This window comes from Macaca thibetana, chromosome 10 (assembly GCF_024542745.1).
Source record: "Macaca thibetana thibetana isolate TM-01 chromosome 10, ASM2454274v1, whole genome shotgun sequence".
NCBI lineage: Eukaryota > Metazoa > Chordata > Mammalia > Primates > Cercopithecidae > Macaca > Macaca thibetana.
The window spans coordinates 70,384,505-70,399,945 of record NC_065587.1 but is presented as its reverse complement, the minus strand read 5'-3'; the positions used below and the strand labels follow the sequence as shown (position 1 = coordinate 70,399,945).

The 15,441-nt window shown below is 43.3% G+C and overlaps 1 protein-coding gene and 1 pseudogene across 1 annotated transcript in view; both read left to right on the top strand.

The window, feature by feature from the left end:
• The window catches only part of NSFL1C (NSFL1 cofactor), a 401,445-nt gene that overhangs the window by 50,821 nt on the left and 335,183 nt on the right, over positions 1-15,441 (top strand). The gene's annotated exons all lie outside the window — the stretch shown is intronic.
• The window catches only part of LOC126964117 (signal-regulatory protein beta-1-like), a 64,654-nt pseudogene that overhangs the window by 25,380 nt on the left and 23,833 nt on the right, over positions 1-15,441 (top strand).

The following is a 15,441-nucleotide window of genomic DNA, read 5'->3' as shown; positions in this document are numbered from 1 at the left end:
AACTATAAGATGATACATTTCTTTTGTTTTAAGATGCTAAGTTCTGATAATTTGTCACATCAACATTAGGAAACTAAGGTAATGTAATTACACTATGGGTGAGAAATTCTCAGAGGCTTAAAACAATGTTGAGTTTGTTAGTTAAGCAACATGTTCAGTGTATGTGGAGAATTCATGGTCATTCAGGCATCCAGGCTGATGGAGCTGACCTCATCAGAGCCTTGTAGGTCTCTGTGGAAGGGAGAAGTTAATCCATAGAGGCTCTTGCAGTTAAATGCACAGCCACAAATTATACCCATCACTTCTGCTCACAACTCAGTGGCCTAAAGCAGTCACATGGCCCCACCCAATGCAATGATTCAGAAAGTGCAGCCAGGCACGGTGGCTCACGCCTGTAATCCCAGCACTTTGGGAGGCCGAGGTGGGCAGATCACCTGAGGTCAGGAGTTTGAGACTAGCCTGACCAACATGGAGAAACCCCATCTCTACTAACGATACAAAAGTAGCTGGGCATGGTGCCACATGCCTGTAATCCCAGCTACTCAGGAGGCTGAGGCAGGAGAATCCCCTGAACCTGGGAGGCAGAGGTTGGGGTGAGCCGAGATCATGCCATTGCACTCCAGCCTGGGCAACAAGAGCTAAGCTCCATCTCAAAAAAAAAAAAAAAAAAAAAAAAAAAAAAAGGAAAAAGAAAGTGCAATACTCTTTATGGCCAGAAAGTGGAGGCACAAATATTCGGCAAAGCATGACACTTGCAAAGGGGGCTCAGGAGCTCCACTCCACTCAGGTTAGCAACCCCATGCTCTTCCATGAAACTAAACCTCTCTGTGTCTCAGCGTCCTCACTTGTAATACAGTCTCATGTTACAGACTTGTTGTGAGGGTTAAATGGGATAATACACACAGTGTGCTGAGCTTAGGGCCCTCTCCTGGTATGCACCCAGTCATTGAAGTTCATTGATAAACACTTGAGGAAACATTCAAGGTCACGTAAGGATGAATAAATGATGGCTCTGTTACTTTCTAGAAGTGGCAGGTGAGGAGCTGCAGGTGATTTAGCCTGAGGCATTTGTGTCAGTTGCAGCTGGAGAAACGGCCACTCTGAACTGCACTGTGACCTCCTTGCTCCCTGTGGGACCGGTCCAGTGGTTCAGAGGAGCTGGTCCAGGCCGGAAATTAATCTACAGTCCAAAAGGATGCCACTCTCCCTGGGTAACAACTATTTCAGACCAGAGAAAGAGAAACAGCACAGACTATTCCATCCGCGTCAGTAACATCACCCTCGAAGACACTGGCACCTACTACTGTGTGAAGCTCCTAAGAGCAATTCCTGCCAACGTGGAGATTAAGTCTGGACCAGGGACTCAGATGTCTGTGCATGGAGAGTATAGTGTGGGCCTCCTTCGTCCCCTAAGTTGTGACAAGAAGTCAATAATAGCACTGTCCTCTCTGTCAGCAACAGCAATCAAGGGTGGCAGTGGGTGCTCACTTTCATGATCTGATGCCACCCTCTTCTACACATCAGGTATATCGAGGCCTGGAGATATCATGCTATTCACTCAAGGCTTGGCAGCTGGTAAATGATGGGGAAGTCTGAAACCTTAGTCTGCCTGGCACCACAGCCTTTGCCTCTTCTAATCTGGCCCAGCCATGTTTCCATAGATAAGGGAACTGACGATTTGAGTGACTTTCCCAGGCACAAGACTAGACCTTGCCTGCTGCGTCCACAGAGCACTTTCCCCCTCAGCGTGGCCGAGACTCTTCTTTACGCAACAAGCATTCACCGAGAACCTACTGTATGTGAGCCTCCACCGTGGTGGAGCAAATAGCTGTAAAAAAAAAAAAAGGCACAAGCTCTGTTCTCACCAAGCTTACATTCTGTTCCCTTCTAATGAGGATAAATCCATCCAGAGCACTGAGGGAGTAAATTGGGTTTTTCTTTATTTAATCTTCGGAAACATCACACTGGGCAGATTCCTGAAGGACAGAGATTCACTGTTTAATCTGATGGCCCTGGTGAAAGGAGATGCCAAGAGCTTTATGGGTCTATCCAGGATGGTTGTGGGTTGTTCAGGAAACTCTTGTGTGACTCAGGGACTGCTTCACACAGTCACTAAAGGCTTCAAGCAGAGCTGGGCCATCTCAGAATGTCCCTCACCTAAGGGAAGAGGTCCCCTAAAAGGATGACTTAGGGGTCCCTCAGTTAAGCCAGCAACAATGCTTATTTTGGGTTTTCTTTCAGAGGCCCTGGATCCTCAGTTTAGCTCCTGGATCCTGGAATGTCAGTGCAAGAAGGACCTCAGACCATTTAGCCCAATGCCCTTTTACAGATAGGAGACTGAAGCCAAGAAATGACAGGGGCCTTGCCCAAGGTCACAGGGCCAGCTAGGATTGGGGCAAGAGCCCACATCCTGTTCCAGGCAGGCTTCGTTCCGTCCTGGCATTAGACACTCTCTCCATAGAAGAGTCTGGTGCATAGTAGGTGCTACATGAAAGCTCTTTGAACAGAACTGAATAGGAAGCCAGTATTTCTCCTTTTCATAGTTATTCAAAGGTTTAGAATGCCTCTCTCATTCATTCTCTGTGCTCTGTTGGTGATTGGAAAACCTCTCCCAAATGCAAGCCATATAATTTCTTATTGAGATTCCATATAAGGACATAGAGATCTGCTCCATTGTTTACCAGCTGCAGAATATGTCAATTTATGGAAATATTAAGTGCTATTTTATAGTCTTCTGTTGATGGATATGTAAGTGGTTCCCAACTTTGAGCTTTTGAAATAATTCTGCTGTGGATGACCCTGCACATATGTTATCCTTCTCTGGGGGAAGATGCCCACTGGAAGTGGCATTGCTAAGTCAGAGGGTGTATGTGTTTTAATTTATATGGATGTTGTCTAATTTCCCTCCTACGTGATATAGCAATCAAGGCTCCCCAGAACCCTTGAACATGGGTGGGAACGTGGCTTTATCCTAATTTGCAAATATTACAGACAAAGACATTGAAATTCCCAGGTGGTGCATCTCATACCTAGAACAATGACAGCTAGCAAGTGACTCAGATTTAACTCAGATCTGCTAACTCGTAGTAGAGGTCTCACTCCTCTTTGCCATGCTATTGGCCTAAATGACCACTTGGATGAAAGAGGAGGGAGGTGGGAGGGGGCCAAGGAGCAGCAGTTGTGTCAGATACTGTACTGTCATCCTGGCATTTTCTCCTTTTAACCAGTGCTATGAAGTAGGAGCCATTTGCTGTCCATTTTAGAGATAAATATATTGAGGCTCAGAGAGGGGACCTGAGTGGTGAACAGGTCTGGAAGCCAGGGTTTGAATCCCACAAGCCTGATTGATAGCCCCTGTCTCTGCAACACCAAACTGCACTTGTTAAAGTGTAGAGAATTGCTCCAACCTTCTCATTCTGAACTCTTGATTTGGAGAACTGACCAGCTCAGGTAGCCTCAGTTGAGGCCCCTGGGATGGTGTCATGGCTCCTCCTGTCTCCTGATTTCCAGGCCTGGTGCCAGCTCCTACTGCCCCACTCCTCCTAGGTCTCCTCCTGGGCTCCAAGGTGCTGCTGCTGATTGGTGTCTCTGCCGCCTACGTCCACTGGAAGCAGAAGGCCTGATTGTAAGTGTAGAGGAGGGAGGGTGGGCCAAGGGCTGCTCCAGAAGGTCAGGCCAGCAGGAGGACCCAGCCCACATACCACACAGCCTCAGGTTCAGTGGAGTTTGGAGAAGGTGATGGGGCTTCCTCAGCACCCTCAGAAGTCTCAGGGAATCCTCTAGAAGAATCCCAACCCCAGGAAGTGTGTGGGTGCTGCAGGAGGTGGGCTACAGCAATGGTGTTCAAAGATGTCCATAGCACCCTAGGGGCCCATGGAGGAGGTGGGGAGAAGGGGCTGAATGAGGGCCAACTCTGTGGGTGGTCCCTTGCAGGCCATCTCTTGATTATTTGATGCTGTACTCCATGAGGTCTAAGGAATCCCCACTGTAGAGTAATGTTGAGATGCCTCAAGTGGGCTGCTCTTAGTGCTCTCAGGCTCTCAGTGCCTGAGTGGGAGGGATGAGGGAAAGGGTGTCAGGGCTTGCGAGGAGGGCTGAGCAGGTGAAATTCTATCTCAGGGCTGCCTGTCCACCCACGATAGGCAACACAGGAGGAAGACCAGCACTAAGGACATAGCAGGCTCTCAGGAATCATTTCCTGAATGATGAGCAGATGACTAAATGTAGACGTGTTTCCCACAGCTCTTTCCCTCCTCCTCTGCCATGAGGGACCCTCAGTCTGTACTGCCTCCTTCCTTCCTTGAAGGGGTCAGCCTGAGAGAAGTAGCTGGCGAGAAGCTTCCCCAGACTCAGCTCCAAATGCCTGTCCTCCCAGGATATCTGCCTGCCGGCAGGCTCCTGTTGTTCCTTTGCAGAGTCCTTGATGCTCCGGAGCAGGGTCTTCCATTCATGGTGCTGAGCAGGGACCGTAGGATGGGGCTCTGAGAGTGACTCATGACACCTCCCTGGAATATGAGAAACACGCCATATCTAATCACATTAGGACTCCTCGCATCCATCGCCTTGGGACTGACCATAAACCACAGACTCTCTCTAGCCTCTCAAGAGTTATTCTGCCTTCTGGATTCCTGCCTACCCCAACTTCCCAGCCTTGTTCAGGTTCACTATTGCTTCCTGAATACAAACGAACCCCCATCCCAATTTTAAGAAAAAATGATTCTCCTTCCTCTTTGTCTCACACCAAGAAAGAAAGAAGCTCTCCCTGCTTTCTCTGTGATGGGACACTTGTTCTCCTAGCATCCTGCAGCCTTCCCAGCCCTGCTGCTCAGGGTAGAAACACGTAGATACACCGCCACAGTCCAACATCCTGGAGTCCTTCTTGATTTCTCATTCTCTCTTTTTTAAAGCCCTGTATTCAATTCTGCCTTTGAAATGCTTATGTCCACTTACGTGAGACAGTAAACGTTTAACAATGGACTTTCTGAAAGGGAAAAACAAAAAGCTGATTTGTAGTGCTTGCCAATCTCTGCAGCGTAATAATTTCCCACATAGACAGTTTCAAGCTATCAACAGTTGAACAACCAGATTGCAAAATTCCTGAAAATTAACAATTGGTTCTCTCGGCTGCCCCAGCACAACACCGAGTTACATGCCTAATTTGCACATTTCTCACCTCCACCACCCCTCCCTGTCCCAGCCAGCATTATCTCTTCTGGTAGCACTTCTACTCCCTCTACTGGCTTTCAGTTTTCAGCCACAGTGATTCTTTGGAAAAGCCTAGGCATAAACTGCTCTGCCTCTTCTCCAACACAGCTACATGGCTCCCTTCATCCCTCCTTCAACTCTTTCTGCCTAATGTCAACTAATGTAAAACATTCTGTATAAAATATCAATTTCCCTCCCTACCCTGACGTTCTAATTTATCTTAACATGATGAATTTTTCCTTAGCACCTATTACCATCTGTATTATTCTGAATACAGGCAGTTCTCATTTTTCATGGCAATGCAGGATTCTAAAAATGACTGTGCACCCTGAAACCTGGGAAAGCAATCTCCATATCCAATTGGAAAAACAAGGATCATTCTGTGACTTTTACAATTTTTTGTCAAAATATTAGAAACAAAGTTACAAATGTAGGAGGCAATGAAAATATAATGAAATAAATATTTATTACTGCACTGTAATTCAAAGCATTAGAAACATTGAGAGTTCAAGTGCTTTTTGATTTGTAAAAATGTATCAAGAGTAGTTGGATCAGTACTTGCCGCCTTCTTGTACATTTCTGATATGGAGCAAGCATTGTTTCTACTTTGGTGTTTCATCATCTTCCTAATTTTGAATTTGTTTCCAACACCTTATCCTTTGCACTTTCTTTGTTTTTTGTTTTTGTTTTCATTTTAAATTATACTTTAAGTTCTAGTATACTTGTGCAGAACATGCAGGTTTGTTACATAGGTATACATATGCCATGGTGGTTTACTGCACCCATCAACCCATCATCTACATTAGGTATTTCTCTTAATGTTATCCCTCCCCTAGCCCCCCAGCCCCCGACAGGCCCCGGTATGTGATGTTCCCCTCCCTGTGTCCATTTGTTCTCATTGTTCAACTCTCACTTATGAATGAAAACATGTGATGTTTGGTTTTTGAACAGTTAGTTTTCTGAGAATGATGGTTTCCAGCTTCATCCATGTCCCTGCAAAGGACATGAACTCATTCTTTCTTATGGCTGCATAGTATTCCATTGTGTATATGTGCCACATTATCTTTATCCAGTCTATCATTGATGGGTATTTGGGTTGGTTCCAAGTCTTTACTATTGTGAATAGTGCTGCAATAAACATACATGTGCATGTGTCTTTGTAGTAGAACGATTTATAATCTTTTGGGTATATACCCAGTAATGGGATTGCTGGGTCAAATAGTATTTCTGGTTCTAGATCCTTGAGGAATTGCCACACTATCTTCCACAATGGTTGAACTAATTTACATTCCCAACAACAGTGTAAAGGCTTTTCTATTTCTCCATATCCTCTCCAGCATCTGTTGTTTCTTGACTTTTTAATGATCGCCATTCTAACTGGTGTGAGATGGTATCTTATTGTGGTTTCATTTGCATTTCTCTAATGACCAGTGATGATGAGCTTTTCTTCATATGTTTGTTGGCTGCATAAATGTCTTCTTCTGAGAAGTGTCTGTTCATATTTTTCACCCACTTTTTGATGGGGTTGTTTTTTTCTTTTACATTTGTTTAAGTTCCTTGTAGATTCTGGATATTAGCCCTTTGTCAGGTGGTAGATTGCAAAAATTTTCTCCTATTCTGTAGGTTCCCTGTTCACTCTGATGATAGTTCCTTTTGCTGTGCATAAGCGCTTTAGTTTAATTAGATTCCATTTATCAATTTTGACTTTTGTTGCAATTGCTTTTGGTGTTTTAGTTTGAAGTCTTTGCCCATGCCTATGTCCTGAATGGTATTGCCTAGGTTTTCTTCTAGGGTTTTTATCGTTTTAGGTCTTATGTTTAAAGCTTTAATCCATCCTGAGTTAATTTTTGTATAAGGTGTAAGAAAGGGGAACAATTTCAGCTTTCTATATATAGCTAGCCAGTTTTCACACCATCATTTATTAAATAGGGAATCCTTTCCCTATTGCTTGTTTTTGTTAGGTTTGTCAAAGACCAGATGGTTGTAGATGCATGGTGTTATTTCTGAGGCCTCTATTGTGTTCCATTGGTCTATATATCTGTTTTGGTACCAGTACAATGCTCTTTTGGTTACTGTAGCCTTGTGGTATGGTTTGAAGTCAGGTAGAGTGATGCCTCCAGTTTTGTCCTTTTTGCTTAGGATTGTCTTGGCTATACAGGCTCTTTTTTGGTTCCATGTGAAATTTAAACTAGTTTTTTCTAATTCTGTGAAGAATGTCAATGGTAGCTTACTGGGAATAGCATTGAATCTATAAATTACTTTGGGCAGTATGGCCATTTTCATGATATTGATTCTTTTTATCCATGAGCATGGAATGTTTTTCCATTTGTTTGTGCCCTCTCTTAATTCCTTGAGCAGTGGTTTGTAATTCTCCTTAAAGAGGTCCTTTACATCCCTTGTAAATTGTATTCCTAGGTATTTTATTCTCTTTGTAGCAATCGTGAATGGGATTTCACTCATGATTTGACTCTCTGTTTGTCTATTATTGGTGTATAGGAATGCTTGTGATTTTTGCACTTTGATTTTGTATCTGGAGACTTTGCTGAAGTTGCTTATCACTTAAGGAAGTTTTGGGCTGAGACTATGGGGTTTTCTAAATATACAATCATGTCATCTGCAAACAGAGACAATTTGACTTCCTCTCTTCCTGTTTGAATACCCTTTATTTCTTTCTCTTGCCTGATTGCTCTGGCCAGAACTTCCAATACTATGTTGAACAAGAGTAGTGAGAGAGGGCATCCTTGTCTTGTGCTGGTTTTCAAAGGGAATGCTTTCAGCTTTTGTCCATTCAGTATGATATTGGCTGTGGGTTTGTCATAAATAGCTCTTATTATTTCGAGATATGTTCCATCAATACCTAGTTTATTGAGTGTTTTTAGCATGAAGTGGTGTTGAATTTTATCAAAGGCCTTTTCTGCATCTATTGAGATAATCATGTGGTTTTTGTCATTGGATCTGTTTATGTGATAGATTACTTTTATGATTTGTGAATGTTGAACCAGGCTTGCATCCCAGGGATGAAGCTGACTTGATTGTAGTGGATAAGCTTTTTGATGTGAGGCTGGATTCAGTACGCCAGTATTTTACTGAGGATTTTTGTATCAATATTCATCAAGGATATTAGCCTGAAATTTTCTTTCTTTGTTGCATCTCTGCCAGGCTTTGGTATCAGGATGATGCTGGCCTCATAAAATGAGTCAGGGAGGTGTCCCTCTTTTTGTAGTATTTGGAATAGTTTCAGAAGGAATGGTACCAGCTCCTCTTTGTACCTCTGATAGAATTTGGCTGTGAATCCATTTGGTCCTGGGCTTTTTTTGATTGGTAGTCTATCAATTACTACCTCAATTCCAAAATTCGTTATTGGTATATTCAGGGATTCAACTTCTTGATTTAGTCTTCGGAGGGTGTGTGTGTCCAGGAATTTATCCATTTCTTCTAGATTTTCTAGTTTATTAGTGTAGAGTTGTTTATAGTATTATCTGATGGTAGTTTGTATTCCTGTGGGATCAATAGTAATATCCTCTTATCATTTTTTATTGTGTCTCTTTGATTATTCTCTTTTCTTATTTATTAGTCTGGCTAGTGGTCTATTTTGTTAATCTTTTCAAAAAACCTGCTCCTGATTCATTGATTTTTTAAAGGGTTTTTCATGTCTCTGTGTCCTTCAGTTCTGCTCTGATCTCAGTCATTTCTTGTCTTCTGCTAGCTTTTGCATGTGTTTGCTCTTGCTTCCCTAATTCTTTTAAATGTGATGTTAGGTTGTCAATTTTAGATCTTTCCTGCTTTCTCATGTGGGCATGTAGTGGTATAAATTTCCCTCCAAACACTGCTTTAGCTGTGTCCCAGAGATTCTGGTACATTGTGTCTTTGTTCTCATTGGTTTCAAAGAACTTATTTATTTCTGCCTTAATTTTGCTATTTATTCAGTAGTCATTCAGGAGCAGGTTGTTCAGTTTCCATGGAGTCGTGCAGTTTTGAGTGAGTTTCTTAATCCTGAGTTCCAATTTGATTGCACTGTGATCTGAGAGACTCTTTGGTATGATTTCCATTCTTTTGCATTTGCTGAGGAGTGTTTTACTTCCAATTATGTGGTCAGTTTTAGAATAACTGCTATGTGGTGCTAAGAAGAATGCATATTCTGTTGATTTAGGGTGGAGAGTTCTGTAGATGCCTATTAGGTCTGCTTGGTCCAGAGCTGAGTTCAAGTCTTGAATATCTTTGTTAATTTTCTGTCTCATTGATATAATATTGACAGTGGGGTGTTAAAGTCTCCCACTATTATTGTGTGGGAGTGTAAGTTTCTAAGTTTCTTTGTAGGTCTGTAAGAATTTGTTTTATGAATCTGGGTGCTCCTGTATTGGGTGCATATATATTTAGGATAGTTAGCTCTTTTTTGCATTGATCCCTTTACCATTTTGTAATGTCCTCCTTTGTCTTTTTTGATCTTTGTTGGTTTAAAGTCTGTTTTATCAGAGACTAGGGTTGCAACCCCTGCTTTTTTTTCTTTCCATTTGCTTGGTAAATCTTACTCCATCCCTTTATTTTGAGCCTATGTGTGTCTTTCCATGTGAGATGGGTTTCCTGAATACAGCACACCAATGGGTCTTGACTCTTTATCCAATTTGCCAGTCTGTGTCTTTTAATTAGAGAATTTAGCCCATTTACATTTAAGGTTAATATTGTTATGTGTGATTTGATCCTGTCATTATGATGCTAGCTGGTTATTTTGCACATTAGTTGATGCAGTTTCTTCATAATGTCTATGGTCTTTACATTTTTTGCAGTGGCTGGTACTGGTTTTTCCTTTCCATATTTAGTGCTTCCTTTAGGGGCTCTTGTAAGGCAGGCCTGATAGTGACAAAAATCCCTCAGCATTTGCTTGTCTGTAAATGATTTTATTTCTCCTTTGCTTGTGAAGCTTAGTTTGGCTGGATATGAAATTCTGGGTTGAAAATTTTTTTCTTTAAGAATGTTGAATATTGGCCCCCACTCTCTTCTAGCTTGTAGGGTTCCTGCAGAGACATCTGCTGTTAGTCTGATGGGCTTCCCTTTGTGAGTAACCTGACCTTTCTCTCTGGCTGCCCTTAACATTTTTTCCTTCATTTCAACCTTTGTGAATCTGACGATTATGTGTCTTGCTCTTCTCAAGGAGTATCTTTGTGGTGTTCTCTGTATTTCCTGAGTTTGAATTTTGGCCTGTCTTGCTAGGGTGGGGAAGTTCTCCTAGATAATATCCTGAAGTGTGTTTTCTAACTTGGTTCCATTCTCCCCGTCACTTTCAGTTAACCAATCAAATGGTGTAGGTTTGGTCTTTTCACATAGTCCCATATTTCTTGGAGGCTTTGTTCGTTCCTTTTCATTCTTTTTTCTCTAATCTTGTCTTTATGCTTTATTTCATTAAGTTGATCTTCAATCTCTGATATCCTTTCTTCCACTTGATCAATTCAGCTATTGGTACTCGTGTATGCTTCATGAAGTTCTTGTGCTGTGTTTTTCAGCTCCATCAGGTCATTTATATTCTTCTCTAAACTGATTATTCTAGTTAGCAGTTTCTGTAACCTTTTATTAAGGTTATTCTTTGCATTGGGTTAGAGAACATTCTCCTTTAGCTCAAAGAAGTTTATTATTGCTCACCTTCTGAAGCCTACTTCTGTCAATTCATCAAACTCATTCTCTGTCCAGTTTTGTTTTCTTGTTGGCAGGAGCTGTGATATTTTGGAGGAGAAAGGGCATTCTGGTTTTTGGAATTTTCAGCATTTTTGTGCTGGTTTTTCCTCATCTTCATGGATTCATCTACTTTTGATCTTTGATGTTGGTGACCTTTGGATGGGGTTTCTGCTTGGCCATTCTTTTTGTTGATGTTGATATTATTGCTTTCTGTTTGTTATTTTCCCTTCTAACAGTCAGGGCCCTCTTCTGCAGGTCTGCTGGAATTTCCTGGAGGTCCACTCCAGACTCTTTGCCTGGGTATCATCAGCAGAGGCTGCAGAACAGCAAAGATTGCTGCCTGCTTCTTCCTCTGGAAGCTACATTCCAGAGGGGCACCTGCCAATGTCAACTGGGGCTCTCTGTATGAGGTATCTGTCGACTGCTGCTGGGAGGTATCTCCCAATCAGGAGGCATGGGGGTCAAAGACCCACTTCAGGAGGCAATCAGTCCCTTAGCAGAGCAGTGCTGTGCTGGGAGATTCGCTGGTCTCTTCAGAGCTGGTGGGCAGGAAAGTTTAAGTCTCCTGAAGCTGTGACCACAGCCACCCCTTCCTTCAAGTGCTCTCTCCCAGGGAAATAGGAGTTTTATCTATAAACCCCTAACAGGCTGCTGCCTTTCTTTCAGAGATCCCCTGCCCAGAGAGGAGGAATCTAGAGAGGCAGTCTGGCTACAGTGGCTTTGCTGCGCTGTGGTGGGTTCTGCCCCAGTTCGAACATCCCAGTGGCCACCTACTCAAGCCTCAGTAATGGCAGACACCCCTCCCCCAACCAAGCTCGAGTGTTTCAGGTCAACCTTAGACTGCTGTGCTGGCAACAAGAATTTCAAGCTAGTGGATCTTTGCTTGCTGGGCTCCATGAGGGGGGATCCACTGAGCTAAACCACTTGGCTCCCTGGCTTCAGCCCCCTTTCCAGGGGAGTGAATAGTTCTGTCTCACTGGCATTCCAGGTGCCACTGGGGTACAAAAAAAACCTGGAGCTAGCTAGGTGTCTGCCCAAGCAGCTGCCCAGTTTTGTGCTTGAAATCCAGGGCCCTGGTGGTCTAGGCACCCGAGGGAATCTCCTGGTCTGCAGGTTGTGAAAACCATGGGAAAAGCATAGTATCTGGGCCAGATAGCACCCTCATGGCATAGTCTCTGGCAGCTTCCCTTGGCTAGGGGAGGGAGTTCCCCAACCCCTTGTGCTTTGCAGGTGAGGTGACACACCACCCTGATTCTGCTCACCCTCCGTAGGCTGCACCCACTGTCGGCTGCACCCACTGCCTAATCCGTCCCAATGAGATGAGCTGGGTACCTCAGTTGGAAATGCAGAAATCACCCACCTTCTGTGTTAGTCTCACTGGGAGCTGCAGACTGGTGCTGTTCCTATTCAACCATCTTGCCAGCTCTTTCCCTTTGTACTTTTAATGTGGTGAAATCTCTGCAAAAGTTCCTTCTATGTGAAGATTGTTGCTGGCGTCTCATTCTCTGGGACACCAACACTTTGTTTGTCACCACTCCTGTTTCATTTATGGTAAGTTTGCCTTTTCTAAGTCACCCTGGTGCCCATCTGAAGTCTCTTGAACAGTAACAGGGTCTACAATGCCATTGTCAGCTATTTATACTTCTATAACTCCACTCACATTCAATTTGACCTTCACTCCTAGCATTTTCACTTCTCATTTCTTCACTGCATTTTCATCTTTGTTGTCAAATCTCTCTTTCAATTATTTGTTTCCCTAAAATGTTATGTGGACTCATCACTGGCAGAAGAGGTCACAGTCTTGTTAACCTGTGCCCCCAGGATGGCTCCAGGAGACTGGAGTTGGGTCCTTCCCTTCCCCATGTTAGGCTTTGACGAAACCCCAGCAGGTTAGGCTCTGGTAAAATAGTTTCTCCTGGGAGCTGGGCATGGTAAGAATGAAGAACACTCTGGTGTATTTCAAAATGCTTCCTTGTTCCTCCCTGGAAACACAGGTGAGTGTTTCTCTCATATTCACTCAGAGGCCCTAATCAAGCTCCAGGAGGTAAAACTCACAGAAGTGTGGGACTGCCTGTGATTGGGTCCTCCTGGAGTTTGTAACTCAGACTGATCCACAGCAAGCTCTAGCAATTCTTCAATTACAGTAGGCTTTCCTACCCCAGCACTGGTACTTTTTTTTTTTTTTTTTTTTTTTTTTTTTTTTTGGCAGAGTCTCGCTCTGTCGCCCAGGCTTTGCCTACCCTCACTGCAGCACCTGGTTTCTATGGAGAGTTTGGGACTGGATTTTTTTGGTGGAGACGGGGTTGTGTGTTATTTTTTATATCCTCGGCTGTCTAATTTCAGGCTTGAGCCAACCTGGGGGGTTTTGGCAGTGGTTTTTTATATCCCTGTGACCTTGCCCTGTGACCTCATTTCACTGCTAGATTTTAAAAGAATTGTTGTTTGTGATTTGCTCAGCTTGTTACTTGTTGGCTTGAGGGACCTTGTGCAGGGGTCATCCAGGAGTTTGGGTTCCATTCCAAAAAGCAGCTACAGCAACAGAGCCTCAATCTTCCCGCACCTAGAATCAATCTCGGAAGATCCAAACTCAGTTCTTAGGTGCAGAGCTTTCTGGATCAGGGCTGTCAAATGAGGAGGGGCCACGGGACACCTGGCATGAGAAGACTGCCTCTGGGACAGATAACAGGCTTTAGGTTAGTCAACCTTTCTCCAGTATTGGCTTGAGCTCTGCAGGCCTGGGAACTGCAGACACAAACATCAGCAACTTCCCTGCAGTGGCAACCATGTCTGCTTCCTCTTTCACAATGGAGGACTGCACCAGTCTCACGGCCGTTAGCTCCCACAGCAACTTCCCTCCTCGGACATCATGACAGGCAAGGTCCAGATCACAGAGGACAGGGCGTCTCCATGCAGACATTTGAAGACAGCAAGCAATGTCCATCCTTGTCTCCCAGCCCACCTGGACAACCCCTGCCTCATTCTATGCTACTGGGACTCACAGGTGAGTGCAGCCTGCTCTACACAGGTGTATTTCTACATGATGTCTTCTCACCCTCTCAGCCCATCTCACCTGTTCCTATAGATTTCCATTTGGAAGGACTTTCTTCTCTCCCATCCTTGCATGAGACAAGATTCAGAGCTCCTTTTCCATAAATGTCTGTGTAGACACTTACTGGGATGAGACTCGCTCTAGTTATAGTGATTCCCCTGAGGCCAGGCCTACACCATGACCCTGGTGCTAATAATGACTTTGTGATTATAAGGCTGGACACATGACCCACACTCATTATGTGGTGGTACCTGCACACCCCCTAGCCATTGACCAGGGTTGTTGCACTGCATCATAAATCCTTGAAGGTAGAGAGTCTGTTTTTTAAAACTATTACTATTACCAAAACACTACCTAATAAGAATCATATCTAACTTTTAGAACACAGTCAGCTGTTATTAAGTAACTTGCATATATTAATCCATTTTATGACCGTAACAAACCTATGAAGTTGATATGATTATTATTTCCATTTTAGGGAACTGAAGAAACAGAGATGTTAAACAAGTTCCCGTAGATCACACTGCTAGGACTGATAGAACTAAATTCAAACCTAGAAGTTCTGATTCCTAAGCCCATAAGCTTAAACTGTGCTCTTCTCAAACATTCACCGACTCCTCACTTGTCCCGCAGCCTTATCTCATTATCTGCACCTTGTGTCATGAGTGCAGGGCTAAATTTGGTGGAAGGAGAATTTTAGCTCATGGTTTCCCAGGCTTCTGTTTCTCTTAAACATTCAGGCTGTATCTGTACTGCACAAAGTCAACTTAAATTTGAAACTCAATTATCCATATGATTTCCACAAAATTGTTTCACTCATATAAGCATCTATGCATCTAATAGATCTTTATTGAAAGATTGAAGTTCACAGGAAGTCACTTTGCTGCTCCAAGTACAGATTCTGCCAAATTATTGAAACTATTCTATCAATATTTGAGTCATATATTCTAAATTATAGTTTTGGAGGTATAATATTTTGTGACTCATATCTTCCAGGCTAGTTGTTACTTTCATAAAAGGAAATATTCCTCTTTCAACCATTTGTACTTTTTACCTTAAATTATACTTCTTAAGATATTAGTATTTCTAGCACAACATTTGCAAAGTATGTTATGGTATTTCTTTTGCTATTGCTATATTTATACCTGTTTACATTACTTTGTTTGGGTGTGTCTCTTTGTGCTGGGTCCTAGGAGATGGCCCCTGCATCATGACCCAGCTCACTACTTACTACTCATTTATGTATAGTCAGCTGCTCAACTGATATGGTCTGGTTCTGTATCCCCACCAAATCTCATGTAGAATTGTAATCTCCAGTGTTGGAGGTGGGCCTGGTGGGAGGTGATTGGATCTTGAGTGTGGATTTCCCTCTTGGTGCTGCTCTCATGAGATCTGGTTGTTTAAAAGTGTGTAGTACCTTCCCTACTCTCCCTATCCCTCCTGCTGTGACCATGTAAGATGAGCCTACTTCCCCTTCGCCTTCTGCCATGATTGTAAGTTTCCTGAGAACTCCTCCGAAG